Raw genomic sequence first — 26957 nt, forward strand, 5'->3', positions numbered from 1 at the left:
GTGGTTGGCTCACATTCTAAAAGATATTTCTGACACACTATCCTCTCAGGTGAAACGAGTGGGCAAATAGCCCACATCTTAATGATCTTCATCAGTTGTTTGGATCACAGGGATACCAGCCGTGGCCAAGTATTGCAAGGAATACCTAAACAGATCGCGCAGAGTCTTGAAAATGGGAAAAAACAGAAAGCAAATGGCTTAGCACTGTGTATCTTCCTTTTCTCCAAATCTTTTTTTTTTTTTTTTTTTTGCTCGCATTGCATGCTTAAATCTACTAGCACTTAACCTTAGGAGGTACTCATAAAATATCTGAGATATAACTAATGCACAAATGGACACAAGTAATCAGTTTCATCTATAAAAGTAGAAAAGCCAGGCTATACCATGATTTCCCAAGGAAAATTCTGAGAACCCTAATTCTTTGAGATATGCCAAGAAAAGGAGGCTCACATGCCATTCATCTTGGGAAATACCACACTCTGTGGCCTCCCACCCCCCTTCAGGAGTCACAGTGCACATTACACACAGTGAAGGATCTGGGAAATCCTTCAATTCAAAGCCTGCTTACTATCCCCAAATCTAGTCAAGCACAGATGCCCCTCACGCTTAACACTTACTGACATCACAGAGAACCAATGTTCTAAGGAAATTCTGGAAAAACACTATCCCAAACACTTCACTGGTTCAAAAAACATTTATTAAGCCCTTGCAATAATGATATGATGATGATGAAAGAGCCAAAATGGAACGAGTTAGCATTAATAGGTACAATCCTTGGCATTACTGCCACCAAGATAAATATATGAAACCTGGCTCACAGTGTACAGTCTACTGGAAGAGCCCTGAGAACACATGATCAGTAAAACCAGTATATATAAAAAACCATGTATATGTGTGTACACATACTTGCACACAAGGATGGAGAGCTGGTGAGGACAAGTGTTCCTGGCAGATGGGAAGCAAGAGAGTCCGCTGTGTGTGGATGAATGAAGACAATTTGGTTTTCAAAGTATGGTCCAAGACCCTCTCGAGGGTTACTGCAAGGCCAAAACTATCTTCAACTGTGTTGACATTTGCAATGATGGTACAAAAGCAACGACAGGTAAACCTGCTGGTGCCTTTGCAAAAATTGAGGAGTGGCATCAGACCATATTAGTAGTCACCGTATTCCCCACCACCATGCACTCACCATTAAAAAAAAAAAGTCAATTTCATCTAAGAATGTCCTTGATGAAGCAGTAAAAAAGTATTAATTGTATTAAATATCGACCATTAAGTACACATCTTTTTAATATCCCATCTGACAAGATGGTAAGCACTCATAAAGCACTTCTGATGCCAGCCAAAGTGTGATGGTTGTCAGGAAGGAAAAGCACTCATGTGACAGAGCTGCAAGATGGATCAGCCACTCTTTTTCATGAAACACCATTTTTATTCAAAAGAATTAACAGAAAAACTGTGGTTATTCAGACTTGGGTATTTGTAGAAATTTTCTCAAAAATGAATAACATAAGCTGGTTATTTCAAGAAAAACTGATGATGTTTGCTGCTAAAAAAAAAAATGAGCTTTTGAGCAGAAACTAAAAATTTGAAAAACTTGTATCAGCCACTGTGAGCTTTGGAGCATCCCAATACATATAGACTTTTCAGATGAGTGTGGTAGTAATATTAACAAAAATACTATTTTCCAAATAGCTAAGGTGTGATGTTTCAAAATGCATAAAAGATCCTTCCAAACTGCAAGGTGGACCAACAGATTTTAATTTTTTCAAAGTATGAAAAGTCCATTGATGGGATATCAGATTCTCCACTGCAACAATCACTTGTCAAGCTCTGTTCAAAGACTATCCACAATTTACTGAAAAGGTCATTAAAACACTCCTCCCTTCTCCAACAAAGTTTCTGTGTAAGGCTGTATTGTCTTCACACAGTTCAACCAACACAACATATTGCAATAGAATGGCTGTAGAAGCTTTAGTGAGAATCCATCTGTCTTCTGAGAAAGCAGGCTTCAAAGAGATCTGGACAAATGTGAAACAAAGTCACTCTTCCATTAAATGTTTTTTATCTTAGAAATCGTTAACTTCCATTAAAAATATTACTTACGTCACCATGTAATGGGTTTATTACTGCTATATTTAAGCTAATTGAATAAGTATTTTAAACCTTTTCAATTTCAATTTCTAATATAGGCTGTGAGATTGCTAGATATGGTCCATGTATTTGAAAGTTCTTTGGGGAAATCATTAATTTTTAAGAATTTTGAAAGGCGTTCTGAAACAAAAAGTTTGAGAACGGCTGGTCTCGTGGCCAGGGAGCAGGGAGGCGCAGCAGGTGGTGTGTGGGGAAGAGGCAGCAGGGAAGGACACCCCTGGTCTCCCACACAATGATGAGGTGTTCTGATCTGATCTTACAAGAGCCAGGGAACGGGGTAGAAACCGACCGGGTATGGACAGATCTGCTTTGAGAAAGAGTAGGGACACCACAAAGGGGCCCGTTACTCCAGGAGCATACAATTCCAAAAACAAGTCTGTGTGCTAGGAAGTCAAACTGTAGCACTCTGGAGGTCCATTGTAACAATAGGGAAAAAATGAAAGACCAGTTTCTGTAAGAGAGCAGGAACAGAAAAGTATCACCATTTAATGACAGAAAGGAAAGAAGTGGAGCCTTGCAGAACAGACTGGCAACCAAAACGAGGGAAGGATTCAGTAACAAAGAGCAAGGCTCTTAACATCTAAGGATGCCACAGTCAAGATGCATTTCAGGCAAGTTTGGAAAATAAAATAAAAATAAAGGAGCAAAGAGCAATAAACTGCAGCAGTAAAGTGGGGAATGAATATAGCCTGGAGAAGACAAACAGAAGTGTTTAGAAATAAAAAGAGTAGGGAAGAAGGGAAACCAGCTCCCGTTTCCAGAGTGTGCGCTCCACCACCACATGGGCAGGAGCAGATGGGGCAGGAAGCACTGCAGAAGCCCATGAGAGTCCCGCAGCGCCCCCCAGAGGAATGGGAAGGCCGGCCTAGACAGCCAGGCCGCTTGAGCAAGCGGCTCACCCAGGGAGACCTGGATTATACCAACCCAGAACACAGACTGTGTAAAACAGACAAAACACAACTACTGAAAGTTGCTCACAAGGAGCTTACAGTCATTACTAAGTTAAGAAGAAAGAAGAAAGGAGAGAAGAGGAAGAAGAGAAGAAGTAGTAGAAGTAGCAGTAGTAGTAGTAGTAGGAAGGTAGTTGTAACTGAAATGAGAATGGTGTCCTAGAGAGAACTCCAGCTAGAAGATCTTGGGAAGGTGCTTGAATTCACTGGACCTTGATTTTCTCTTCTGCAACATGAGGAGTCTACTATGGACTTCCCAAAGTTGGGGGTGGGGAGAATAACACATCGCAGACACTCTGAGCACACATCTGGCATATGGCAGATACTCATTGAACAAAAGCTATAATTATCATCACTGTAGTTATGATATCAGGGCCAAAGCAGAATGTAGAATCGCCATTCACTAAAACTGGCCATGAAGCCCCCCACGTCAAACATCAAGGTTTTAAAAATCACCAGTATATAAGCACAGAGAAAGAATCTGAATGGCTTTGCCCGAGGCTACGTTCACTCAACAGAGGAGAGAACTGCCCTTGACCTTGGTTGGGCCTGGTATCACGGGGCCTGCAGGGTCCCTCTACTAACAAAGGAACACTGTCAAGCACAAAAAGATCCAAGTAGGAAGGGAGGGAAAAAACCAAACCACCTTCCTGAACAGCCAACACTGCTACATCTCCTGACCACCATGATCAGCCCTGATGGAGTGGGGTATGTGGTCATCACTCCTATTTTAGGAACCAGAAGCAGTCCCACGGCTGAATCGCAGAGAAGTAGGGTAGCCAAGGCCTCTATCTGTAGACCTGGGGATCTAGAACTCTTTCACAAGACCACAATGCCCATCCCCACAGGAACTGGAGGGCCCTCCCCACAGATGTGGGCCAGCAGCTCTTCACCCAGTTAGAACAGAACACTGGGAATCCACTGGTTTAAAAGATAATCTCAAACAAACAAATAAACTCACTCAAGGGGCACCTGGGTGGCTCAGTGGGTAAAGCATCTGCCTTCAGCTCAGGTCATGATATCAGGGTCCTGGGATTGAGCCCTTTATTGGGCTCCCTGCTTCACAGGGAGTCTGCTTCTCCCTCTGTCTGCCTGCTGCTCTCCCTGCTTATGCTCTGTGTTAAATAAATAAAGAGAATCTTAAAAAAAAAAAAAACACTCAAAAGATTCTGAACCATCTATAGAAGTAAACATGGTCAATCAAAGAAATGCTTTCTAGAAAGGTCAGATAGGAAAAGGAGAGTAAAGAAGATTTTGATAGATATAGTCAATGCAGTCAAAAATGAGACTCCTGCCTTTCTCTATCATCCCTGGTTAACAGAATCCCCGGGGCCTGGGCTTGTGAGCCAGTTCTACGTGACCCTGCTCCAGAGAGACATCTAGCGAACAAGGAGCCGTTTCTTTATGGATGTAGTAAGTGCTGTGAACTTGCAGGCCAGGTTACCATGCGGCAGGTCATGAAGGGCCTGGCTGAGTCCGAGAGGTGAGGGGAGCACATGCAGAGGCCCCAAGGGGGTCTCAATCCCACGAGACAGAAAGAGCTATAAGGCTTAAGCGGCCAGCAGGAACCAGGCTGCACAAGCCTTGTGAGCGCCCAGACTGTATTTCTCCCCAGAGCATGTGACCCTGCTTTAGAAAAGCAGCATCCAATTTGCATTGTAAAAAGTTATTTCTTGTGGCCACAGCTCAGAGTGAAAGCATAGATGTCTGTCAAACAGAAACTTTCCAACTTTTTATAACTTATAGAACGAGAAAGACATTTTACTCTGCAACCCAGTACATCTGCACATACACACGCACACACAGAGCCTATGCGAGGCAGGCCAGCCCTCGGCTGGAACCCTGACATTCTCTGTGACTCTAAGCCAGTTTCCTGTTTCCTCATCTGAAAACAGGAATAATAATAATGCCTCCTGCATAGGTTGTTGTGGGGCATAAATTAGCCAATATATGTAAAACCCTTAGCAACTTTAGTAATCTTTTTCTATATGACTATTATTATACACAAATACATGTTTCACAAAATAAAATTCCACCTTACTACATGCACTGCACTCTAATGGTTTCCCATTCTCCTTTCCTTCCTTTTTCCGTCTCCCTTTTTTTTTTTTTATGATTTTATTTATTTCTTCATGAGAGACACACACCCAGAGAGAGAGGGGCAGAGGGAGAAGGCTCTGGCAGGGAATCTGATGTGAGACTTGATCCCAGGACCCTGGGATCACAACCTGAACCAAAGGCAGATGTTCAACAATGGAACCACCCACGTGCCCATCTCTCTTTTTTTAAGGCTTGTAAATACCCCTAAATTACTTCCAGAACCCAGTAACCAGTAACCGGAATCATTAGCTACAGTTGGAATTGGTGGCTTGGGCTGGAGTGGTGGCAGTGGAGAAGCAGGAGGGGACAGAGCTAACAGGACTCCATGACAATCAGATACAGGGGTGAGAGAGAGGGAAGTGGCACAAGGGCTCTCAGGCTCTGATGATGGTGCCATTTCTCAGACAGGGAAGCCTGGGGAGGTGCAAGTGTAAATCTGTGGGAGGACAGAGATCAGACTTGTGAGTCTAGATACTCTCTTTCCGTCTAGACTTTCCGCCTGGAGGAGGATTTGGGTGGGGGTGACGGAAGGAACCTTCCCTGAAACACTTCACCAAGCAGGGACCCATGCAGAGAAATTTCACATCAGGACTGCAGATCCTAATAAAGAAGGCATTCTTACAGACTGTGCTCGGGGAGGTGGACAGCTTTCGTGAACCAAGCACAGCACCAAGTCATTGATGGAGGAACGTGGGGACTTGGAACTCCTGCCAATGCCTTTCCTTATCTGATCAACATGAAGCACTAATCACATTTAATTAGAGGCCATGTGCCCATCTGTTTCCTCCACTAGGCGAGCCACTTCGAGGCAGGGACCACCCTGCCTCAATCTTTTTCCTCCCCAGGCCTCCCTAGCATGCTGCCCTGCCTGCTGCCTATAGTATAGGTGTTCAACAAACATCCACCGAATGAATGCTGGTGATTCCACACAGTAAAATTCCCAAAAAGGCCACTTATGTTGCAGGAAACTAAGATAAGGCACAGCAAATGGGGGGGGAGGGGACAGAATTTACTGGGAGAATTCTGATCATTGAAGGGTGCGTGCCAACAAAAAGCCAACTGTTCACAGAGAAAATGAATTTTCAAGAAAATGTTAAACTCTGTAATGTGCGACGGGTATGGATCTTCATCACCATGACCAGAAACACAAAGCAGGTCTGTGATGGAGTCAGGAAGACCAAGGAATATAAAACAGGGAAAATGAAGCATAATAGGTATATATCATTTGGCCTCTTCCAGAGAGCACCCTGAATGTTCAGTTCTTGGCCTCTCTTCTCTTGCCTCTTCCCCCCATCAGCTCTAGGCCTTCCGGTGATGCCTCTCTGTTTCCAATCCTCTACCATCCTTGACAGCCCAACACCTGTTGCGTTACATGTTTCTTTCTCTAAATACATAACTTGTTTCCCCAGGAGACAGGAACAGTGGTTCCTCACATTCTGATCCACTGCACCTCACCTCTGGCACAGACGAGGCACCCCATGGTGGTTGATAAATTGATTTTTACCCTGATGATTTAATTTTGTCATTAAATGCCAAATCCAGACACATATTTTCTAGTCTTACCCCCTTTAGTGGCAACTGTTACTAACACTAGGATTTTTAATAGTAGCAGCCACATTTATCCAGCACCTACCACATATAAGACATGGCTAAGGACTGTAAATACATCTTCTCCGGTAACTCTCAATCTGCAGGGTTGGGATTATTATTCCCATTTTACAAGCGGCAAGATTGAAGCTCAAAGACAATACAGGTTAGCAAGTAGCAACACCAGGATTCAAACCCAAGGCGACCTAACTTCAAAGTCAAATAAATGCACACTCTAGAATTTCAGCACTAGTTTCTCTAGCATGGAATTGTAGGGAACAGCCCATCTGATATGGAGTCCATCCTCAGTGCTCACCAAGACATGATTAGAGCTCACCTCAGAGAAAGCTTTTTTTAGATCTGAAAGGGCCCTAACTGATCAACACCCATTCATTCACTGCCTATGAATACCTAAATCGGGCCAAGCTTGTTTTAATTCTGTGATTTAAAAAAAAAAAAAAAAAAAAAAAAGGAATATGCTAACAGCATCATTTGTTTCTAAAAGAACATTTAAGGGACGCCTGGGTGGCTCAGTGGTTGGAGTGTCTCTGCCTTTGGCTCAGGTCGTGATCTCAGGGTCCTAGGATTGAGTCCTGCATCAGGCCTGCTTCTCCCTCTGCCTATGTCAATGCCTCTATGTCTGTCATGAATAAATCAAATCTTTAAAAAAAATTTTTTTTAAAAAAGAACATTTTAAGTTAAACGAAGAAACAAACAGCATTCAGAACAATCAGCTCATCAGTGTCAAATAGTTAATAAAATAATCACACAGCTTGTCACAGCCTCCCTGCCTCCAATGTTACCATCCTCCCCAAAGTTTTCACACACGTGTTCTTTCATCTGAACATTCCAGTACGTGTGAGCCAACTATTGTTACCATTGTACTCATGAGAAAAAAGGTGAGCTAAGAGAAGCTCAGTGACTGCTGAAGATCACAACACCTATTTTTTGGGACCCTTGGTTATAAGCAACTAAACAAAGCACCTCCAGTGAGCTGAGGCAAATGAGCAACTTTACCACAGGAAGGGCAGGTGGCAGCTGGGGGTTCCCAGATGAACACATTCCTCTCTCTGCTTCTCTGCCTGCGGCTTCCTCCTACCCCCCAACAGGCCAGCTCTCTCCTCCAGACCGGAAACCAGGGCCACCAGAGTTCAAGACCCCCATTCCCATTTCACCACGTCCGAGGGAAAAGCTCTTGGGCCTCCAGTTCAAAACGTCCAAGACATGGGCTTGAAATGATGTCTACTAGGCCTTTCTGCTCCCCTCTGACCTACACTGGGTAGTAGGTACAAGGGGATAGATGGCAGCTTCTCCAAAGACATCTCTCCATTAAATTGTCTCCCTTCTCCAACACCCAATATCTTTGATCTGACTGAGAAGTCCACAAGTAGCAAAACCAGTTCCATGCTTTTCTTTTGTATTTTCCATGTAGAAGGCTGCCTTCCATTCACTTGGGTATAGGATGTTCCTGTACTATGGAAAGCCCCACGTTAACATCCAATTCCATGGCTGCAATTACTGTCTTGGAGTCTCTGAGACCCCTGGGCCTCACAATAAATTGCTCTTTCACCAAAACAAACAAACCCCTCAGAGAGAGCCCTGACTGGCCTAGCCAGGTCCACCAATGGTCCACCAATGGCACAGGGGGCCAATCAGGAAGGACATTTAGGCAGGCCCAAGAGTGGAGGAAGGAGAAGCAGTTCTCCAGGAGTGGCAGGGAGTGGGGGGTGCCAATTCCAAAAGAAGTAAGGGAATTAAACAGATTAAATATCAAAACTAAGTGGAAGTCCTACACACACATGACTAAGCCACTGCTCTTCAGACCCAAGTCCAGTGATCCTCTTTCTACACCAGGGCTGACATTATCTGGCCATAAACTGTGAAGTGACAACAGAAAAGAACACTACATAACAAGGTGCTAACTGCATAGTAAAGAGGTTTAGCACAAAAACATCAGAGAGAGAGATCAATGTGCCCATTTCCATTGAGTAATGTCCTAAAATTTGAGATCTCCATTCCACCATCTCATGCTAGAAGAGCTGAAAACTGTATTTCTTCATTGGTGAAAGTCACCAACTCCCCTCCACCCCCACACCTCCCCTCTGCCCTTACAGCTGAGTGATCACAGCCTCTCCTTAGGTCCGGGTATACTTGTTCCTCTGCGCTGCTGGAAGGTTCACCTGGGCCCAGCTGATGACTAAAGGTCCCTTCTTCTGAGGAAAGAAGCAGGACTCAGAAACGCAAACCAAGCCCACGAAGATGCACCCAGTTGCCCAACACTCTGCAGAGACTGGAGGCAGGCACGGCAGGGTGAGTGCTCAGCCCTCAGAGGAAGCTTGCTCACATCTCAGGAAGCAGAGGCGAGGAAGGGAAGTGGGCAGGGGGTACTTCTCCAGCACTGCCTCCTTAAACTGCTACAATTCACTCAGGGTTCTTTTTCTCCTTCTTCTTGAACTTAATCAAGTACTGCTGTAGCTTTCACTAATTGCCAGGCACTTCTCCAAGTATTTCACAAACATTCCTTGTTTTAGTGGGTGTGGAGGTGAACTTTCACCAGCTTCACCAGCTGCAAGGGAAGGGGTTACAGACTCCTAAAAGGACCCAGGTTACAGGATTTTTCCCCTCCTTTTCTCAAAAGTCTAAGCAAAACCTAGAGGGCTTATATCAATTCTCATTTCTCCACCTCCAGCATCTTGCGTCTCTCCCTGAGTCCACCTCATTCTCTCCTTCCACAGAAATGAAAACAGACCAGAAACTGCTCTTCAGACTCCAAATCTAAAGTTAATTAAATTAATGAAAAGCTAATATCTATCTATTAAGCACTTACTGGGTACTAAACACTTTCTATACCTTATCTTGCCTAACTCTTGTCACGTTCCTATAAGGTGACGCCTGCCTTTCAGCCCACTTTACAGAAGTGGGAACAGGCCAAGGGAGGGGAGGCAACCCTCTGGGCCACCATCCCAACAGGCCACTAAACTGGCAGCTGCGATGGGGGAGGGGCAGCGATGATGGACTGTGCATCCCTACTTGGGTCCATACTAAAGGCCTCAGTGGAGCACCACTATTGTGTCGCTAGAAAATCTACCCTTGAGAAGAACACATGTGGGCTGCCTCTCCAAAAAATTTTTTTTAATATTTTATTTTATTTATTTATTTAAGAGAGAGAGCGAGAACAAGACAGCATAAGCAGGGGGAGTGGCAGGAAGAGGGAGAAGGAGAAGCTGCTCCCCACAGAGCAGGGAGCCTGATGCAGGACTCGATCCCAGAACCCCAGGATCACAACTCAAGCTGAAGGCAGGCACTCAACTGACTGAGCCACCCAGGGGGCCCCCAAAGTTTTTTTTTTTTTAACTTGAGGCAAAATTTACATAACATTAATTAACCATTTATGGTAAAGTGTTCAACTCAGGGGCATCTAGGACATTTATAATGTTGTACAACCACTGCCTCTACCTAGGCCCAGAATATTTCCATCACCCCAAAAGAAAACTCATACCGTTTGGGGGTCAAACCCCATGTTCCCCCTCCCCCAGCCCCTGGCAACCACCCAGTGGTGATTTGGATTTGCCTACTCTGGATATTTCACATATATGGACTCATACAATATTTGGCCCTTCGTGTTTGGCTTCTTTCTCCTATAGCATAATGTTTTTGAGGTCTCTTCACAATGTAACAGATCTGTAATTCATTCCTTTCTCTGGCTGAGTAATATTCCATTGCATGGATATACCACACTTTAGCCATTCATCTGTGGATGAACATTTGGGTTGTCTTCACTTAAGTCCTATGAACAGTGCTACTATGAACATTCGTAAAAAAAAAACTGAAAGCAAATACAAAACCATAGTGAGATCAAAGAATTTTAAAGATAGATGTTCTTCTAGTCTCACCCCACTTTTGAATAAGTTCAAATCTGGACAAAAGGAACCCAAACAGCATACTTCCGTTTGAACATCAAGAAGAGATAATTAAGATACACAATTCTACCAAGCAATTAACACGGATTGCCTGTCTCCACAATATGTTTAACAACAAAATCACACCTAAACCGGGCCTCCACTGAAAAACCCATGTTGTCAGCTATGAGATTTTTAAACCAAAGAAAACAGCTCAGAAGACCCAACATAGGCCATTAACCAGGAAGGCTCTCTGTTATCAGGGAAGACTGGATTCTCCGCTCTGGCTCTCATTTTTAGTAAAACTACTACTTTACTTTGGAAAGATATAAGACCCTAATGACAAAAAGTCAGCACTCTTTATAAAACAGTCTTGTCAAATCATACGTCTTTGGGGCAATGTAAATCAAAACAACCAGACATTACTACACACTTATTATATTAAAACAGCCAAAATCCAGAACACTGACAATACCAAATGCTGGCAAGGATGTGGAGTAACCAGAATTCATACTCATTGGTAGTGGGAATCCAAAATAGTTTGGCACTGGAAGACAGAAGACAGTTTGACAGTTTCTTACAAAACTGAACATACTTTTACCATATGATACGGCAATCACACTCCTTGGTATTTACCCAAAAGATATGAAAACTTATGTTCACACAAAAGCCTGCACATGGATATTTACAGCAGCTTTATTCAAAACTGCCAAAACTTAGAAGCAACCAAGATGTCCTTCAGCAGGTGAATGGATAAAGAAACAGTGGTATATCCAAACAATGGAATAATATTCAGCACTAAAAAAGAAGTGATCTATCGAGCTATGAAAACACATGGAGAAATTTAAAATGTATATTACTGCATGAAAGAAGCCACTCTGAGGAGGCCTCATACTGCAATTCCAACTCTATGACACTGTGGAAAAGGCAAAACTATGGAAATAGTAAAAAGATCAGTGGTTGCCATGGGTTGGGAGGAAGGGCAAGATGAATAGGTTGGGAACAGAGGATTTTTAGGGCAGTGAAAATACTAGATATAGGGCATTGGTTGAATATATGTCCTTGTGTACTCTGTCCAAATCCTTAGAATGTACAACACCAAGAGTGAATATTAAGGTAAACTATGGATTCTGGGAGATGACATGCCAGTGTGTAGGTTCATCAGTCATAACAAGAGTACTGCTCTGGAGGGGGTGCTGATAATGAGGGAGGCCACGTAGGGGGGAGGCAGGCGGGGGTATGTGGGAAATCTCTGTACCTTCGGGCAATACTGCTGTGATCCTGACACTGCTCTGAACAAGCAACATCTTAATTTAAAAAGAAACTATGTCCCATCCTATAAAAGAATATTTCTCATCAGCTCTAAACCATGAGTACTACTTTATGAATGACCTGCTAGAGGGGGGCACCTGGGTGGCTCAGTCAATTAGGCGTCTGCCTTCGGCTCAGGTCATGAGGCTGGAGTCCCAGGATCGGGCCCCACACTCGGCTCCCTGCAGAGAAGGGAGTCTAAACCTCTCCCTCTGCCTATGCCTCTGCCCCTCCTCCGGCTCCTTTTCTATCTCTCAAATAAATAAATAAAATCTTTCAAAAAAGAAAAAAGAATGTCACACTGGAATCTTAGTCTGGGGGCCAAGGGAGAGTAAGGCGAGCATAAGAATCAACCCAGGACACACACCCTCTCTCCGTATCTGGTCTCTGAGCAGCTTTCGCCAGGCGGACAATCAGCAATGATCTTAACTGGGAGGACAGTGGCAAGACGGGAACACAGAGGGACTATACCTAAAGAGGACACGTTGGCACCTTTAAATTAAGTGAAGAAGCAAGCAGCTCTCTGAAGGACACGGTAAGCCAACTGCAAATGACAAAACCTCATCTTCTGATACAAGCAAGGCACCAACATGACAGGGACGGCTGGCGAATCAGGTGCAGGGCCCGCGCGCTGGCAGCATTTGCTGGGCAGGTGTTCAATTAGGCAGGAAGTGAGCCGAAAACAGCTCAATTAATTCATTGTGCATGCTTGTCCCCGGGAACAAGGAGATAAACCTCAAACGCCAGTGGCAGGCCAGAGATGAACTCCACAGCTCCACTTTTTGCAAAGGTCGGGGCGAGCAGAGATGCACATGCAAAATATAAAATTACAGCGAGATGAGCTCTGGCAAGCTCTTGAAAATTTCGGCTAGCGCCAAAGGCCAGAAAGGAAAACAAAGTGAGAAAGTGGTTTATTACAAAGCAAAAAAGTCATCCCTTGCTCACGAGCAGCTTTCCCTGGTCAACCGCAGGCACAGGCAGCCCCGTTGCTTGGGTTGGGGAAGGTGGAAAGGACAAACAGAATTAAAAAAACAATGGCAAAGGGAAAGGATCCCCCTTACCTGCAGCCTCCCCCAGGTGGGAGGCTGTGCCCAGATGAGGCTTACTTCCAGCCCACCAGGCATACCCGTGGTCTGAGTCCACTAGGAAAAGCATAGAAGAGCCTAGAGTTGTTAGGCAGAGGCTAGGGAAAGGAAGACTGGCTGAGAATATAAAGTCAAGGGAAGAAAAACAAAGGTCATGAGGACAAACATCCACCAGGCAGAGGGCTACAGGTCCTTAACAGAAAGTGGGGTCTCACCCCACCCCCGCTGGCAGCCAGCATCACATCCTGAGGCCTCAGAAGAAATAGAACATGCAGCACACAAAGCAGAGCAGTCGAGCTCGGAGTCTGAAGCATCTGGGCCTCTCCCTTGTTTTAGAGAAAATAATACTGAGGTTTGGCAACATATCCAAGCCCAGCTATTAGCAATGGCAGAGTCAGGTCTATAATCCCAGTCTCCTGAAAGCCCTTCCACTGATAACATCAGTGCTCACGATGATGAGGACCACGATGATGATGTGAGCTGAAGAGTTCATACGCAAAAATGACCAAGAGGGCTTTACATTTATCATCCAATTAATCCTCCACAAACTCACAGGTGGTGGTACTCTTATTAGCCCATTTCACAGATGCAATGCAGAGAGGTGAAGGTACTTGCCCAAAGTCACACAGCACAGGCAGATTTATGACAACATGGATGAAGCTGGAGGGTATTATACCAAGTGAAAGAAGCCAGACACAGAAAAATAAATCCTGTATGGTCTCACTTATGTGTGGGATGGAACAAAAAGTCAAGCTCGTAGGAGCAGAGGATAGAATGGCCCTTGCCAGGGGCCGAGGGGTGGGGTGAACAGGGAGACGATGGTCAAAGAGAACAAGCTAAGTTATAAGTCTAAGTTCTAGGGGTCTAACGTACTGCTCAGTGACCACAGCTGGTAACACTGTATTGTATACTTGAAATCCGCCAAGAGTAGATCTTAAGTGTTCTCACCACACAAACAAAAAAGTGGTAACTGTATGAGCCAATGGATGTGTTACTTAATTGGCTGTGCTCATCACTTCACAGTGGAGATGTATATGAAATCATCAGTTGTGTTCCTTAGATATATACAATTTTATATAGGCTGGCTGGAAATGTAGGTCTAGCTGAAGTCTGCGCTCTCCACTATGGCACCTGACCCTCCAAACAAGGGAGAAAGTCACAATTCCAACTAAAATATACACCTGAAACTTTCAATCACCGAATAATTTTTAGTGTCTTTCACCCTCCCCTCTCAAGATACAAAATCAGCACTAAGGGATGGATATAAAGGACAAAAATGTTTTAACTTTGGGGTAGAAAGACAGCTACACGACAGAAGTAAACAGACTTGGCCTTGAAAAGCAGGACTAATGACAAAACCAAGTCTCTCTGGGCTTTTGCCCAGTGTCCTATACCTTGAGAACGTCATGTATTTACTTTCCTACAGCTCATTCTAACTGGGCCGTGGTGCTGCTGGGCCCAGTTGGCAATTTCAGGTAAACCAGGATTTACCTGATCTTGGAACTTTCCCTGAACACGTCACGACTACTGGACCCATAAGCACCTATTTCATCACATACGTGGCTATGTTCCATTTCAGTAAATAATCAGTTGCCTCTCTCTGTGTGTGTAGAGCACGCATAGTTGAAAACAACAAAACCTATAACATAAAAAAAAAAACTCTTGCTTTTTGATTAAATAAGACACCTAGCTTTTCTAAGAAATGTCGTTTATATTATCAGATTCCACGATGATAGTCCTAGCTCACTGCACACGGGAGATACTCTGTTTTCTCTAAACAACAAAACCAGAGCACCTCCCTGCATGCACAGACATCAGCTCCACTGCAACAGCCCCTTCCTGTCCCTGCACGACCAACCACAGGCTCGGGCTTCTCCAGCCATCACGGATGGAGCTCCAGCAGGGGCTTCCTGCAATGCACCTGACGTGAGGCACGAAGTCTCTCTTACTAGTCACCATAAAAACAAGGGCAGCGCACAATGCTTCTTAACCGCTCAGCAGATGCTTCTCAGGTGCCAAGCCCTGGGCCAGAGGCCCTGAGCTCGACTTCTCTCTTCTGATCCTCACCATACCCGAGGCAGGCACCCTGATTAGCCAAGCTTAAAGATGGGGACGGGGAAGCTAAGTAGGGTTAAAGAAGTGGCCCAAAGCTATGCACTTGGCCACGGCACGCCCAGGATGCAAACCCAGCTCCTCAACATCAGAGCCCAGCGCTTCGCTATCACGTGCTTGGTGTCTCAGCTTTTCTCCTCACACGCAAAGCACGGGAAATAGCACGGCCCTCGTCTCCTGTGAGGACAGCACAGGACGCGGCCTGACCCCTTCCAGTCTCAAGGAAGAAAGGAGAAACGCAGTAAGTTCTCCCAGATGGAGGGATAGGCCAACCACATACTCGGTCGACACTGGGTTAAGGATGCGGGAAACAGAAAAAGAGAAAACAGACCCCTGCCCCCAAGCACCTTACAGTCTAACCTGTAATGATCTAAACTATAATCCCTATCTCTCTAGGACATGTTTGACCATGACCCCCAGGCAGAAATGGATTTCCATCGTGATCGGGGGCTCACACATCAGCCTTACCATCTGTGATGTCCTGATAGTTTTTACTCTGTCCTTTTCCTTTTCATTTCTTTATGTGTCAACCCACTAAATTGATTCTATGACTATGGATCATGGCTGATAGCTTGAAAAGCCCTGTTCTGGAAATGCCCCATTTTCACTCTAATTAAAAAAAAAAAAAAAAAAAAAAAAAGTTAGAAAGTTCTTCCTTGGATCTAATTTAGGTTTCTAGGGCTGTCAGGTTAATTAAATTTGTAAGGCTGGATACGACCTCAGGAGAGAGGTGCAGTGTATCAGATTAGTTAGGGGCCAGGAACCTGGACGGACTGGCCGACCTGTTAGTGAGGCGACTTTTCCAGATCTTGACCTGTAAAATAGGGAGAACACCACTCACGCCTTGGGCTCATTACAAAGCACCTACCTGGTGCTGGTTTTGGGGTCTCTCAACAGAGGCAGCGTGGACAGGAGGCCAGCCTGGTCTGTGGGACACCCCCCCCCCCCGCCCCGCCCCGCCCCGGGCAGGACTCCAGCCTTCTGGGCCCCTCGCAGCTCCCTACACCCCCTGGCGGTTCAGAGCCAACTCTGCAAAACCAATGGCTGCTGCTGCCCGCAGCCTTCTTTCTACAGCATCAAGTAAGTGATCCCAGTTCCCCCAAATCTTTCTTTTTTTTTTCTTTTTTAATTTTTTATTTATTCATGAGAGACTCAGAGAGAGAGGCAAGACACAGGCAGAGGGAGAAGCAGGCTCCCCACAGGGAGCCCGATGAAAACTTGGTCCCAGGACCCCGGGATCACAACCTGAGCCAAAGGCAGACGCTCAACCACTGAGCCACACAGGCGCCCATATCCACCGTGCTCCTCACAGAGTACGACACATAAGATGCCTAGGCTATCACAAGGCATGGACCAAGTCCCTGCCCCTGCAGAGCTTCCCATTGAGCTGAGCAGATGGACAAATAGGTAACTGTCACCCACTGTACCAAATGCTGTGGCTGAAGCCTGGACGCCCAAGCAGGGAGCGGTTCATGCTGGACAGTCCTGTGCTTAATCCTACTTGCAATTCTTTTAGTAAGAAAAACCACAGCTTGCAAATTTCTCATTTATAATGCATTCAGATTGAGAAACCACCACTACCACCACCATGCCAAGACCTTGAAGAAAAGCATCCTGTGGGCACCCACCTCAATGAGGTCTGCCAGGACTCCAGGTCTATCTCCCTGATGGGGCTGCAGAAGCAGAGGTCTGTGGCAACTGCAAGTCACAGTGGGTTAAAGACAGAACATAATAAACCATTCATTGAGTCCTGAGTGATTTTATGTACATTGTCTCATTTATATCTTTCAGATATTAGTATACTCCAATTTCTAGGATACAAACTCAGGCAGATTAAGTAAAAAGGCTGGAGAGAAATCAGGATGGGCCCAGGCACTCCTGGCAGGGAACCGCACCATAAACCAGCCAGCAGGGACAGTATCTGAGGAGGAGGTTCTCTCGCTTTCAGAATACAATGGATTTTAAATAAACACCTTCTCTGGTGTTTCCTACTAAACTTCCAGAGGAAGCTATGGGGTGTGCTACCTAAAAGTCTCAGGTCTGTGGCATCCCTTGAGAATCCGTATGTGTAAAATGTGGTGACAATGGCCTGCTGGGGGTACTCAATGAGGCAATGCCTCTGCCAAGCACCCAAACATTCCAACATGCCAGCAAATATAAATGACCATAGGCAGCAGCATTACTGCCAGGACTCTGTGAGTAGCCTAGGGGGAAGGCACTGTAGAGAAGGACACAGCAAACACACACCTAAACCTGTGTTTACTCCTCAAAAACAGAGAGAGCATGGAATATTCCAGTCAACAGCTGGTACGTACAGGTGAGGTGGCTAAAAGACTCCATTACCACCTGCACTATCTGGTGGAGCTCACCATCTCCCTGCACTCACCCAAGGCCTCGGGTAAGAACACCTAGAGATAAAGAGGGAAATACAGGAAAATCCAATGAAGAGTAAAAACTGAGAATCCCGAGCTCCAGTGACATCTGAGTGACAGCTAAAGACATAACTCCAGTTCTGCCCAGAGCTGCTTTGAGTTGGGGGACCCATCCCCAACACCCACAGCTGGGAAGTCACATCTCGCCTGGGAAGAGACTGGGGAGCTGCTCCCACGCTCCCCTGCTCCCAGCCAGGATGTCTTCCATCCCCAGGGCTCCTGAAACCAGTGTGGTGTGGGACAAAAGGCCAGACTCTGCTTAGAAGACACTGGGTATGGGGCACCTGGATGGATCAGTGGTTGAGCATCTGCCTTTGGCTCAGGTTGTGATCCCGGGGTCCCACATCGGGCTCCCTGCAGGGAGCCTGCCTCTCCCTCTGCCTGTGTCTCTGTCTCTTGTGTGTCTCTCATGAATAAATAAATAAAATCTTTTAAAAAAAAAGACAACAATGGGTACAAGTCTCTGGCCTTGCTACTTACACACTTGGACTATGAGCAAATTACTGCACCACTTTGATTCTGTTTCCTCACCAATAAAACGGACTCAATAATGTCCATTTCCCAAGGTTGTAGTGAGGATTAAGTGATGTAATGTATGCAAAAGGCTCTGCACACAGTAAACTGGCAACCCACTGCCATTACTAAAATAAGCTGAAGCCAATTCATACTGGGTAAAAATTAAATCAGATTTTTGTTTTAAAGATTTTATTTACTTATTTGAGAGCAAGAGAGACTGAGACAATACAAGCAGGAAGAGTGGCAGAGGGAGAGGGAGAAGCTGACTTCCCACTGAGCAGGGAGCCCGATGTAGGACTCGATCCCAGGACCTGGACCTGGGACTCACGACCTGAGCCAAAGGCAGATGCTTACCCAGCTGAGCCACCCAGGCGCCCTCAATTAAATTGGATTTCTTAAAAGAAAAAAGGTTTCATGAAGTTAGCAAGGATCAACAGTTTTCAGAAAATTCAAAGAAGCAGGGTGGAAACCAACCGTACACCCGTGGCTTCCTGAAGGTTTCTGAAACCTCTCCACCGACGGCTCTCCTACAGGAATACAGGAGGGGAGCATCTCATTACCTCCAGACTCTTCACACTTTATAGATACACTGCACAACCAACCAGAGAGTGCTTCCTGCCAACCTCCCCAACAAACAAGTCGGACAGGATCTGATCCGGAAATTAAATGGCCATGCAGCCCAGCCACGTATGCTTCAAAATAGATACCCGTGACCTACTTCGTCTTTGAGCACCGTGCTCAAAGCCAGAAGCAAGTGGCTGCTGAGACAGGGCCACTGACTTCAGCAGATCCTGCACCCCTAGATTTCTGGTTGCATGAAACATGCACTGATACAATAATGACTCAAAAGACTGTCTTGGGGGTGGCCAGACAGAAACCCTGGACACAGAAGTCCTGCTAGCAGCTGCTCACCTCTGGCCTGCCCCAACAATGCATTTTCATTCATTTGCACTAGATGCTGCACCTCTAGAGACAGTCACTTGTCAAGCTACCTGTCCTCGCCCTCATACTGTATCCTGAGGATGTGCATCTTCCCCTATAAATAGTGGCTTTTTTGAGAGTGAGGCCCCACCTTTATCCTGAGATTGCACCCAGGGTCCTGCACAGAGCAGTGTCTTAGTGTGGGGAGAACAAGCATGGCATCTACCATGAGAAGGTGAGCTCCTGCCCCCACCCCGACCTGCACGACCTCCAGATCCCAGCCTGCTCCTATGCTTGGCCGCTCAAGATCAGATGACAGAAAGACAGACTGGTGTCTGCTGTAAAGACAGGGAAGACAGACAAGCCCAGAAACATGGCTAAAAAATGATCTCTGACATGACAGTTCATTTCACCTGAGATGTGAGTCTCAGGGAGGGTAAATCCAAGGACCTTGAAAGAGACCCGTTCTAGAAAATCTCAGAGCATCCCAACCTATGGTAGTAGGCAAACAGTGGAACGCTGTTCTTCACCAACTAAGCCATGGTGGAGGAGACAAGCTGATGGCCAAAGCAAAAGACAACAAAGCGAAGCAACCCTGCTACTCTTCACCTTCAAATCCATCCCCGTCAGACCTTCTGGGTCAGCCCTAGACACTCCCCTCTGCCATGGCATATTCAAAATTCCCCTCCTAGGGGCACCTGGGTGGCTCAGTGACTGAGCATCTGCCTTCAGCTCAGGTTGTGACCCCGGGGTCCTGGGATCGAGGCTTGCATTGGCTCCCCGTGGGGAGCCTGCTTCTCTCTCTGCTAGGTCTCTACCTCTCTCTGTGTCTCTCGTTAATAAATAAAACCTTCAAAAAAAATTCCCATCCTAGAAACTGCCTGACAACCCCTAGTTCACCTAGCACTTTCCCCCACATCTTGAACATGTCAACATCTACAATTGTGGAAGGCAAGCAGAACAAGCCCTTTTACCACCCACTTAGAAATGAGGACACTGAGGACAAAGCATGTTGACCACACGGTGACATAAGCACAAAAGCACAGACCTTTGAACTCCAAGCGCAGACTAGATGAAGCCAGGTATCTGAGCTCCAAGCCACTGCTCTTTCAGGGCACCCCTCTCTGAGCACCTTCTGGAAAAGTCTAACACCCAACCCTTCCCAACACAGTAGCCCACACGCTTCAACCTTCATCAGCCCTCATGTCCATCAACAGATGGCCCCCTGCGTCAGCCACATGTACACCGAGCCAGGCTCATCAGCCACCTCCATGACAAATAGAGACCTAACCCTAGGACTTCCAGAGGAGAGACGCACATGAGCAGGCTGGTTTTCTGCAAATATGCAGTGAGTGTGGGGCAGGGTAAGTAACCATAGGTCCCCAACAACCACTAACCAGAAATCCCAGAGCTCTGAGTCTCAGGGTCCTGGGTTCAAATCCTATCTCTGGAACTACTTAATCTCTGTGACCCGAGGCAAGCAACTTTGTTTTCCTAGTTTTAGCTTCCTTGTTTATAAAATTGATGAACTTAAAAAAGAGAGAGAGAGATCCCACAGTGAATGTACTTAATGCCACAGAACTATACATTTAAAAGTGGTCAGAAAGGCAAATTTCATGTTATATATATTCTACCACAATTTTAAAAATAGGTTAACATTTATATCTTTTAAAAAAGGATCTTCTAGATTTCTAGTGAGAAATAAGATATAGTGGCAACTTCTTACAGTTTTTATCACATATTAAATCCTAATTTATTATAGTCATTTTAATAGTTTTTATTATGAAGACAATACACTTAAAAATTTCCTGTTATTCCACAATCCGGGGATAATTTCTGAAAAGAAGTTCTTCCCAGTATTTCTCCCATGCATGGACATTTCTAAATTGGGAATGTAAAATTTACATAATTCTATAGTGGTGATCCATTCTTTTCTGCCTTACTGGTAACTGCAAAAACAATTTTCACAACACCACCCAGAAATAAAAGGGCTTTGTTCAAGGCAAGGATGAAAAGTTGCATGAAACTTGAGATGGGAACAGGAACTCATGTTGGACTACTGGAGACACCTGCTTCCAGAGCCAGGGTAGAAATTTATGCCCAATCCCCTGCCACCTGTTCTTTTCCCCATCAAAGTTCACCCAGAAAGTAATCACTCCAGGGGTCTGACCAAGCAGGCCAAAGGCCATGCGGTTGCCCTGTGGAAGCTCTGCATGTGTCAGGCTCTGAGGGACAATGAGTTCATGTTCCTGCTGGCCCCCGAGGGGAGATGGTGCAGACAAATCACCCCAGGACCTCTGCATCCCAGGGCAAGGGCAGGGTGGAGGCAGGACGGCATCAGGGGACGAGAGCTGAGAAGGGAGACACTCATCCCCACCATTCCAACCAACTCCCAGGTCAAAGATGAGGCCAGTAAGGCCCAAGGAAGCAAGTGATGTTCCCAAGGCCAAAGCAAGGAGCCCAGGCCCAGCAGACTGAGCTCTGAGGGCCGCAAGCCTGCTCCCAGTCCAGCAAAAGAGGTCAGGGCCTGCAGCCAGCAGATCCTGCCCACCAACAAGTATTTATTTACTGCGTGCTTGGGGCCTGTCAGCACAGAGGTAAAGCCCCACCACCCCCACTCTTCCCCAGGGCACAGGACAAGGAAGCGGTTTCATGGGAACAGCCTGTCTGGCTCCCACTCTTAGGCAAGGCTTCTGCTTCTCACAAGCCAGACTCCAGACTTCCTGGGGGTGCTACCTGAGTCAAACCTTCCCATAGTGTCTGGCAGAGAAGGCCACACGATTTCAAAGGCAGCTCCTCTCAGGAAGTCCTTTTTTTTTTTTTTTTTTTTTTTTTTTTTCAGGAAGTCCTTTTGACGTGCTAGGGGAAGCAAGCACCCCCAGAAATAATTCTGGGGGAAGAATTACAATCTCACAAAATACATTTATGCTCATTTTCTAGCCAAGAACAGTTCTCCCAACTTTCATTGTGTATGGGTGTACATTTTGTTTGGGGGAGGGCCCTGGGGGGTGATGGGGGAAATCTGTGAGTGATGCCCAATGGCGGCTCCTGGAATCCTACAGAAGAGCAGCTGCTCCCGGCCCTGGGGAATTCGATTTCCATCTCTGCTCACACAGAATTATCTTCTCAAGTGGTGCTTTCCCAGAGGGGTGCCTCCGCCGGAGGCCTCCTAGCTACCCTAGCAGGTAGAGGCCGGGAAGAGGCCCTGAAATCAGGCCCACCCACGGCCCACTTCTCTGGAGCCCTCATCACAACCCTGCCAGGCCCTTTCCTTCCGAGGCCCAAAGAGGAAATTAAATGTCAGCCAGATAAGGAGATTTCCCTTCAGCTCTGATGCCAAGAATCCAGAGTATGATTCCCCCAGCCACCCCACAAACCGAACCGGCACAGGCCTCAGGCCCTCAGGCCAAACGTGTTGAAGCCAGGCCACCGCCAGGGGTTCCTCTTCAGTGATATTCAGAGGGCAGGCCTCATGTTCTCACGGCAAACAAGAACGGCGGGTTAACCTTTGGAGGCCCGGTCCAGAGCTCCCGAGCGGCAGGAGAGCCGGCCAGCCGCAGGGCGAGGACTGCGCGGACGTACGTACGAGCTCACCGCGCTCTCCACAGGTACCTCGGGGGCAGGCCGCCTGGCCCTGCGTTTTCAAGGCCAAGTGCGGCCTGCTGCCCAGGGGAGCTGACTCGACGCTTTTCACAGCGTAGTGACTTTATCCACAGAAGGATCCGGGAGCTAAGCACACTGAGCTCACACACTGACCTCAGCATTTTCTAAATCTGCCAGGGCGCTACCTCCACATGGGCCTGGCGTTCACCAGGCAGGCCTCGGGCTTGCGGAGCACGGGCGGCTCCGAGCGGGGCGGACACACACATGCCCGGCGTCTCCGGGCACTCCCTGCTACCCCTCAGCCCTGCCTGGCTACTTTCTCTTCTATGTGCCTGTGGTTTCCATGTGGGGAAGTGGGCGGGTCAAAGACATCTAGAAGGACAGAGGACAGGAAAGGGCAGTGGATCAAGGGTCAGCAGAACACCAACACTTAAAGAAGAAACCAGAGAGGGACTCCTGGGTGGCTCAGTGGTTGAGCGTCTGCCTTCGGCCCAGGATGTGATCCTGGGCTAGGGTTCCGGGATCGAGTCCCACATGGGGCTCCCTGTGAGGAGCCTGCTGCTCCCTCTGCCTGTGTCTCTGCCTCTGTGTGTGTGTGTCTCTCATGAATTAATAAATGAAGAAGAAGAAGAAGAGGGGGAGGAGGGAGGTGGGAGGAGGAGGGAGGTGGGAGGAGGGGGAGGAGGCCAGGCACACACGGTTCCGTGATGGCCCTCTTGAGCCTGGAAATGTCCCTAGATGAGCTGGTCAGTGCCCATCCTGCTTCAGTTCGTGCTCACAGCCCAAGACCGCAAAAGGCCAAGGCCCTCACAAAGACTGGCAAAGAACTGCAGGGCGATCCAGGATGCCCTCATGTTACCACCCAGCCCACACACTCGCCTGATCTCACACACGCGTGTGCACAGGACTCAGGCCACACGGGCCTCATACCATCCCAGCAGGTGCACACACCGTCGCAGGCCTCTGCGCCCTCCGCATCACGGCCCTCCCCATCCCCCACTTCTCCACATGGAAGTTCAAACACACCCTCTCCCCAAGGCCCGCCTGATCAACACCTCACCCCCCATCCTTTGTGCTCGGTATGTCCCACTTTTCAGCAGTGATCACCACCTCTCATACTGTTCAGGGCTCAACAGTGCCCTCACCCCATCCACATCCACTGGGAACCTCAGAACATGACCTCAATTGGAAATGGGTCTTTGCAGAAGTAATAGCTCAGACAAGGACACAGCGGAGTACAGCAGGTCCTCACGCAATGACTGGTAAAGACACAGACTCAGGGAGGCCACACGGGGACAGAGGCAGAGAGCAGAGCTATGCTGCCATAACACCAAGGCCTGCCTGCAACCACCAGAAGCTAGGATCGCCCCTCAGAGCCTCCAGAACTGTAAGCCATCCAGGTTGTGGTGCTTTGTCACAGCAGCCCCAGAAAACTCCTACACGAACCATGAATTGTAACCATCTATAATCTGTCCCCACTTAGTGGAAAATAAGCCCCAGAAGAACAGGATTTTAGTTTCTTTTGTTCAGTGCAAGACGCCTAGCACACAGAAGCATATCCAGCACTCAGTGGGCACCCACCCAATAAATACTTCTGGATGAATTCTGACTCAATGAAGAGAAGCAGGGATGAGAAAGCTAAGAAAGAGAAGCAGGGATGCTGTACTCATCCTACAGAGGGCAAAACTGAGGGACAGATGATCCAACTTTGCTCAGAGACAGAGGAGCCAGGATCAGAATGGAACGGGGACCTTGTTTGTTCATTCGATAAATAATATTGAGCTCCTCCACGCGCCAAGTGTCAAGCTAACCCACAGGCAGCGATCACTACCTGCACGTGTGGATGGAGGGGCTGGAAGGGTGGGCCCCAAGCTCACGTGTCCCTCAGCGAGGACCGGGACCCTGGGTCTCGGTGTCCTCCTCTGCAAAACTGAAAGGCGGATTAGAAGGCATGCTTATGGGCACCAGATGGCTCAGTGGTTGAGCGTTTGTCTGCCTTCAGCTCAGGTTGTGATCCCAGGGTCCTGGGATCGAGTTCCACATCGGGCTCCCCATGGGGAGCCTGCTTATCCCTCTGCCTGTGTCTCTGCCTCTCTCTCAATCTGTCTCTCATAAATAAATAAAATCTTGAAGAAGAAGAAGAAGAAGAAGCAGCAGCAGCAGGAGAAGCAGCAGCAGCCGCCACCATGCCTACCTGCTCTCTAAGGGACAGGCAAGCCCTTGCGTCACTTGTGCTACTTCTCAGGTCTGTGGAGTCGAGATGAAGTCTCTGTCCCGCTGCCCTATATTTAGGGCAGCACATTTGGCACCTACCATACTCTGCTAGGAAATCTCTCACACCACAGGCCACATCTCATTTGCAGAGTTAACTTTCACACGCACTATTTAAGATCCTCGTCACCTTGTCTGGATCCTGCACTCTGCAAGCCATGCGTTCTGCCCAGGTCCCATCCACATCCCTACGGGGCGGCTCTATTCCTCCCAGGCCTACAGATAACAAGCTCACATGCTAAGTTTGGCTCTCAAGAGTGAACTATCCTTTTCCCCCTCTGGACTTTGGAGGCCTTAGGTACAGCCTTCTCCATGCTCAACCTGCAGGTCTCAGACCACCTATTTGCGTGAACCAACCACCTAGAGACTTCAAATGAACCTGGCATCACACACAGACGCATGCACACACACGTGTGGACATCACTCCCTGAACAGCGCAACTAACTATAAGTGATCAGGGGTACAAACCAGCACAGACATCAACCGGGGGTTGACACCATTAGCAATGTAACCGGGTAGAGAAGGTCAAAGCCTGAGCTTTGGAGCCAGGCAGACCTGAGTCTGAGTCCCAGCCCTGTCTCACCTTGGACCCTGCTTGACTTTCTCTCTCTGTACTTAGCGAACTCATCTCATGAGGGCCTCAGGAGGAGCCAGCGGTAGCCCTGCACAAAGCACCTAACACCCTGAAGCTCTCTCTTCCCCCATCTGGGAACAGGCAGCATGTGGCAGTGGGGGAAGTGGACAAATTAAGAGCCTCAACCCCACAGAGGAGGAGACCTGGACCCCACCTCCAGTCTGAAACAGCCAGCAGTTTGGCATAGGGAAGGCACTTCACCTTTTGGGCCCTCACTCAGCCTCCTCACAAACCAATGGGGAAAGCTGTACTAAGGATCTCCCAACACTCAGTCTACCCGCCCCCCCACCACCAAAAAAAAGAAATAAAAAGAAAAAGGCCTCTGCATTGGGGCTTTGGGGTTTCACAGCAGGAGCTCTGGTGTAAGCAGAGAACATCACACCTGCTCTCCTGCCCCAGAAGGTTCCCAGCCAACCCTCCTACTCTCACCCCTTCCTTATTCCCACAACCCTAATGGATCTCAAGCTGGCTCTAGTCACTTGCTGATCCCCTGATGCCTCTCCTTGTAATCACTACACTCTTCGCATTTTGATATTAGCAAATGTAATGCACATTCATGGAACTATAAACATTTATCAAGGAAAAAGGATACACAACATAATTACTCACTGAGCACTTATTAGGTTATATGCTGAGAGCTTTACAAACATAACTCTCTATATCCTCACAACAACCCTTTGAGGTAGGTACTAATATTATTCCTGGTTTACAAATGAGGAAACTGAGGCCCAAGGAGAAAACCGAACTTCGCTTAAGTCACACAGCCATAAATGCTAAGTGGAAGCTGGAACCCAGCTTGGCCTGATCCTAAGAACTTCTGCACCACCCCAGGCTGACTCCTCTATCACTCCTCATCTCTGGGCCTCTCTGAATGGCAGGTAAAGAACACTGTTGGCCAGTAATCCAGAGCTCCCCAAAGCCCACCGGAGGGTTCAGCCTGCAGGGATGGCCCAAGTGAGCCCAATCGTGGAAGCCTCGAGACACCTCCTCTACAAGGTCAGGCCCCTGGAACATCTTCTAAGAAACCATGGCTCTGCCTCAAAGCACCCTGCTAAGAGGCAAATCATCATAGTCCCACAAGCCAGGAGAGAGGGAAACCACTACACTGCTAGAAGAAAAGACCTGCTCCACATAGAATCTTGCTGCACCATATTCACAGACGCTACTCCAGAAACAAGAACGTCTGATTTTCCAGCATGCAATCTTTAAATGTTCTTCCAGTTGAGGTCTCCAGCCTCGAATCCCTGCCTTGACAATAAGGACAGATGGGTCTCCAGGTGCTGCTTACACAGACTTGCCTCCTTAGGAAGAGGTTCACAGAAATACTCTGGCAGCTTACATCAAAATCCAAGTGTTCTAGGACAGTGCCAAGCCTCTGGGAA

The 26957-nt window shown here is 47.2% G+C and overlaps 1 protein-coding gene and 1 long non-coding RNA gene across 7 annotated transcripts in view; one reads left to right on the top strand and one right to left on the bottom strand.

Moving 5' to 3' along the window:
* Positions 1-26957, bottom strand: part of SMCO4 (single-pass membrane protein with coiled-coil domains 4) — a 59422-nt gene that overhangs the window by 27278 nt on the left and 5187 nt on the right. Inside the window, exon 1 of one of the 6 annotated variants that reach the window (XR_005983942.1) lies at positions 22824-22953. The exons of 1 other annotated variant lie outside the window; for it this stretch is intronic. The gene's annotated coding sequence lies outside the window, so the exon portion shown is untranslated. Of the gene's footprint in view, positions 1-8903; positions 9047-9135; positions 9157-22573; positions 22595-22823; positions 22954-26957 lie in introns of those variants that run through there. 4 more of the 6 variants (XR_005983945.1, XR_005983944.1, XR_005983940.1 and 1 more) reach the window with 4 other exon arrangements.
* Positions 8982-16077, top strand: LOC121476425. The gene is made up of 3 exons (XR_005983946.1): positions 8982-9101; positions 12397-12536; positions 15595-16077. It is a non-coding gene; the product is annotated as an uncharacterized LOC121476425 (long non-coding RNA).

The sequence above is a fragment of the Vulpes lagopus genome, chromosome 15 (assembly GCF_018345385.1).
Source record: "Vulpes lagopus strain Blue_001 chromosome 15, ASM1834538v1, whole genome shotgun sequence".
Taxonomy (NCBI): Eukaryota; Metazoa; Chordata; class Mammalia; order Carnivora; family Canidae; genus Vulpes; species Vulpes lagopus.